This window comes from Herpailurus yagouaroundi, unplaced genomic scaffold (assembly GCF_014898765.1).
Source record: "Herpailurus yagouaroundi ecotype Mexico unplaced genomic scaffold, PumYag 159, whole genome shotgun sequence".
Taxonomy (NCBI): Eukaryota; Metazoa; Chordata; class Mammalia; order Carnivora; family Felidae; genus Herpailurus; species Herpailurus yagouaroundi.
The window spans coordinates 70,026,876-70,032,785 of record NW_024412400.1 but is presented as its reverse complement, the minus strand read 5'-3'; positions in this window follow the sequence as shown (position 1 = coordinate 70,032,785).

Genomic DNA, 5,910 nt, shown 5'->3' with positions numbered 1-5,910 from the left:
AAAAGACAGTGTGATGGTTAATTTTATGTGTAAGCTTGGTGAAACCACGGTACCCAGATATGTGGTCAATGTATATGTATAAACATTATATGTATACGCACGTACACAGCCTCTCTCTCTCTCTCTCTCTCTCTGTCTATCTCTCGTTTCTGTTTCTCTCAAGAACTCTAATACAGACAGGCTTAAAGTTTGACCATGATGACCTGGATCAAGTTGCAGTAACAAAACTATATATGCCTTTAAAAAGAATGCCTTACTGGGTGCCTGGGTGGCTCAGTCAGTTAAGTGGCTGACTTTGGCTCAGGTCATGATCTCACTGATTTTTGAGTTCGAGCCCCACATCAGGCTCTTTGCTGCTCGCTTGGAGCCTGGAGTCTGCTTCTGATTCTGTGTCTCCCTCTCTCTCTCCTCCCCCACTCACATGCAGTCTCTCCCAAAAATAAATAAACATTAAAAAATTAAAAAAAAAAAGAATGCCTTACGTGGCCACAGACTATTATAACTGAAAATATAACACATAGGGGTATCCTATGAATTGCTGAATTATACCAGTTGATTTCACAGTCTCATTGCTTCTCTTATATAAAAATGAAGGTATTTAGGAAGAGTAGTACTACTCCTCAGACCCCTAATAATTAGAATGAGACATATGGGAAGAGTCTGATGATTTACAATACTCCAAACATCCTAATTTCACAAAGCCATTTCTGATCTGTCTAATAAGACAGTTCCTGCCTTTCTTGAATTCCATGTAATGGCCTAGACAGAGGCAATTATTTTATAAGGGAAATATACTTCTCCTCACTCTCCTCCCATGAGAATCCTCATTGCCTACAGGCTTATAATTACAAATTTCCAGAGGCCTATTACAAAGTCAAACCAGAAAAGAGAAAGCTTATACACATGAATATGCACACACAAAAGTAAGCAAAATTTTGCTAATTTGTATCAGCCAAAACTTGGGAAATAACATGAGGGAATGGATTTTGACCATGCTTGAGGTAGGCAGATTTTCCAATGATGGCAGAACAATATCTTCCATCCCATATACTCTCCTCTGGTGTTCCTTTCATCAAGAGTTGAATTCTCTTATTCCTTCCCCTTGGATACGAATGGGCTTGAGGCAAAAGTGAAGTTATGTAAAGTTATGCAACTTCAAGGCTGGGTCATAAAGAGCAACACTTTCCACCTGGTCTTCTTTTTTGGAGTTCTTACCCTTGGAATCTAGACACCATACTGTATGGAAGTCCAAGAAACTATACGAAGAAGCCTCATGTAGCGCTCCTAGTCCCTGGCCTCAGCTGAGGTCCCAGGGAGAGGCTTAGCATTAATCACCAGACAGGTAAGTAATCAGGTCTTCACTTAGCTCCCTACCACATCCCAGCTTTCGAATCCTTCCAACTGAGGCCTCAAACTGTCATGGAACAAACATGACCTGTCCGCACCATACCCTCTCTTAATTCCTGATGTTCAGAATCCATGAGCTTAGCAACAACAAACTTTATGGCACGGAGTTTGGAGTAGCTTGTTACACAGCACTAGTAACTGAAACCACATCCAAACCAATGAACATAAATTCAGATTGGTCTGAGTTACTGATATGAGTATACGTATCATAGACTCTAGAGTCAGTATGCTAAGTCAAGTAGTTAGAGTTCAAAGTGTTGCTCAACTGGTTCACTGAAATCTGAATTCAGTAGTGGTCTTCCCTAAATTAAGACATAAAAGAAGTTGTGTGATATTGTAAAGAGGAAGAAATACAAAGATTTGGGATAAATAAGAATGTTGGTGAATATTTATAATTTGCAAACTACACACACACACACACACACACACACACACACACACACACGTGACCCTCGAAAGAGCCCAGAAGAAACTCCTTTCACCACGCCATTGAAAAATGCATATGTGAGTGGAAAGCCAACGTCTTTGAAAAGTGCTATCCTCTGTGGGCAAGGGACACTATCATGGAAATGGGCTCTCTGATTAGCAGATCTTTGGTTAATCTAGTAGTAGTTCTTAACTTCAAAAGAAAATGTGAACATGGTTATGGTAATAAGCAATTGGGCCAGCACAATAATTATATGATTCATAAGAAAGTGACCTTTGACAGTGCTAATTGGCCAAGACATCTCCAGTACAAAAACATAAGAGCAATTCACTATAATCCTTTTTGATAAAAAAAAAAAAAAAAAAGTAAATAATGACATAACAATAAGAGCTTCAGAATTCTGAAGAACAAAGGCATAAAACAATTTGCCATGACAGAGTCCAAACCCAACCAATTCCAGATCTGAGTAATTTCAGACCTGGAAGACTATCAGTGAAGGAGGGAACCCAGAAAACCCTTGAAAAGAGACCCTAAAATGGCCTCGCATGTGTTTTTCCAGCATTCTCCAATGGGATCTGCAGCCATTTTCCAAGGATGAGACAAAAAAAAAAACACTTTTGGGGATTACTAAACATTGGCTCTGATCCAGTTAATCAATGAAAATCCAAGCTTTTACTAAGGCCTACTGGTCAGAATGCAAGCTAATGGGAGCCAGGTGATAAGTGAGTTTTGTGGACTTAGTCACTCTTAAAGTGGATCTGGGGCTTCCATAAAAACATCTTGTTAATACTTTCCCAGTTCTCAAAATAGAGTTTGAATAGAAATACTCAGCAACTGGAAAAACCCCCCATATTGGCCTTTGACCCCCGTAATAAAAGTTTAAATTATGGTAGAAATGACCAAATGCAAGTCTCAAAAGGTATCTGTGCTCCCAAAATGTTGAATGAAAGGCAGTACCATACATCTGGGGTAATCACAGAGATTAATGTCATCGTTTGACCATTATCATATTCTCATTGAATATACCTATCTGACCTTTGCAGCAGAGAAAAGGATCTTGCACAATGGCAAAGAATTATTTTACATTTATTTGGGCTGTCACATGATAAGGATGCTATAATTTGGTAGAAAAAATCAATTCAGTCCCTGGGTTGTAGCTGGAATGTAGTTATTGATCTGACCAGTGTTTTTTTTCTCTGTCTCAATAAACAGAAAACACTAGATGTAGTTTGTTTTCACCTGGCATGAACAGATGCACACCTTCACTGGCTTCCCTACCTAAGAGCAATGTGAACTCACTGTACCATAATTTAGTCCACGGAACATCACAGTGGTCTGTAAACTGACAACTTTATGCTAATGCAACTCAGTGCATAGGAAGAGTAAGTACCCTGGATGTGTTCACAATATATCACATATATATCAAAAAAGATATGAAAAATACGGAGACCTATTACTTCGGTGACATTTCTACAGACAAGTGATCTCAGAACTTCTTGAAATGTCGCCACCAACGTGAAAGAAAAGTATTGCACTATACATCCCCTATTACGAAGAAAACAAAGCTCTGCTTGCTCAAATCTTTGGTATTTTGTAGAAAATACACATGACATTTGGTTATGCTTCTCCAAGTAATTATCTGGCCGTCTGAAAGTCTTCAAGCTTTGAGTATGGTACAGAGCAATAGAAAATTCTCTAGAAGATCTATGTTATAGTACATATCCTCAAATTTCAAAGTACAGTATCTTTTTCAGTTAGTAACTATAGCATTTTCCCTTTGACAAACCCTTGGTTTGCTATTGGACCCTGGTAGAGACTGAATGTTTAAGAGCGGTATACCATGTGACTATAGACGTTAACCTGCCCACCATGAATATGTGTTATCTCATCTACTGAGCTACAGTCAGCTATTCCCTGCAGCATTCTATCATCCCTACGAAACTGTTTATATTTGAACAAGCTCAAGTAGGTCCTGAAAACACAAGTTGCAAAAGCAGATGAGTCACATTCTCAGTGCATCTACTCCTGCCAAGATGCTATTATTCTCTCAAACCACCCCTTGCTTCAGTACGAAATCTCTATGACTAGGTCACTGAGAAGAAAAATACCCCAGTTTGCTATCAACTCCACTGGACATGACAATACTAAGAAGCACCCTATAGGAACCTCTATGTTATAGAGGTATTCTTCGGGCCCGCATCGTGTAGCTGTATTTTGTGTCCCTTTTAATGCAGCTCAATCATCTCTCCTATAGAAGTGGACTACTATATCATGACAATCTCATTCAGGGGTGACCTGATGGTCAGTATAGAAAAGTAAATATTCCCAACAGACAGAACTTCAAACAGTACTCATTATGATCCATTTATGTGGAAAGGGAGATGAGCTACAGGTCTACATTAATTTATGGACAATAGCTAATAATTTCATCGGAGAGTCAGGGATTTGGGGAGAATGAGGTTGGAGAATTAGTGATAAAAAAGGATTAGAGCAAAGGTGAATCTAGACTTTTAGACTATTTTACAGTTTGAGAAAGTTCATGTCCCATGTGAATACACAAAAAGACTGACACCTTACCTAGAAGGTGTCAGTAGATGGTTGGACAAGATGACCTGCCATGTGGGTTTGTTAACCTCTTTCCACAGTCACTCAGTAATTATTGAAATATAAATATATATATATATATATATATATAAATATCTTATAAAAAAGTGGTCATTGTTTCATGCATGAGCTTAACAACTTAAATTTCCTCTACCCTAGATGTCTAGATATTACTTCTCCTGAGTGCCCAGTTTGAAAGCAACAGTGAACAAACATGAGCCCTGCCATATGGTACCATACCCCAAAAGGAATAACCAGCCACCTGATGGCAGGTTAATTACACAGGGCCTCTTCCAACATGGTGAGTGTTGGAATCTGTCCTCCCTGAAATTGATACATTCTAGATATAGATTTGTCTATCTTGTCTACCGAGCTTCTGCCAGCAACACCATCTGTGGACTTACCAAATGCTCACTTGCTGTCACTATAATTCACATAACATCGCTTCTAACTAGGGATCTTATTTTATAGAAAAATTATCAGGACATTAGATTGATGTATTTACAATGCATTAAGATTTCCAACCAGAAGCAGTGAAATGACGTATTCAAGATTTAGTTTTGGTGCCTAATGGGAGATACCTTACAAAATTGAGATGAGATCTTGAAGAATATAGTATATGTGCAAAATAGTCACCAATACGTAGTGTTTTTTCAGCCACGGCCAGAACATATGAGCTTAGGAACAACAAAGTGAAAATGGGAGTGGCACTTCTTACTATTCCCTTAATGGCCCACTATTCCCTTATATTTCACATCCTTGCCACTGCAAACTGCACTGGGTTAAGGATCTTAATACTCATGGAAGGAATACTTTCACCAAGAAACACAACAGTGTCTCAAACCACTTAACAAAGCAGACAAGAGGATTACTATGTTGGTTTCAGGGTTAAGCAGGTTTAAAAAGGAAGAATCACTACTACACAGTGTAAACATAAAACAATATTTCCTAAACACAAAGATTCCCATAGAGTGTCTCCTTAGTATTTCCACGTGCATTAGTAAATATTAACAGGAAACTAGAGCACCCTTATAGAGACAGAACCAGCAGGGGCACAAATCCTGAGGAATAGGATTCCTATTCTTCCTAACTAAAGAGCCCCAGTTAACTGAGCCAATACTGAGCTAAAAATAAAAGTAATTGGAATGATTAGTTGTTGATGAGGAAAGTTACACACATCAACTGAAGACAATATGCAAAAAGTATAACAAGTTTTCTGCTTTACCCTTGCTTTATTTAGTATATTTTGGCAGTATTTACTTTACAATTTAGTCCACATATTAAAAATATCAAGGAAAGTGGCTCAGTTGGTTAAGCATCTGACCGTTGGTTTTGGCTCTAGTCATGATCTCATGGTTCATGGGATTGAGGCCCGCATCAGGTTCTGCACTGATAGCATGGAGCCTGCTTGAGATTCTCTCTCTCTCCCTCTCTCTCTCTGCCCTTCCCCTGCCGTCTCTCTCCCTCTCTCT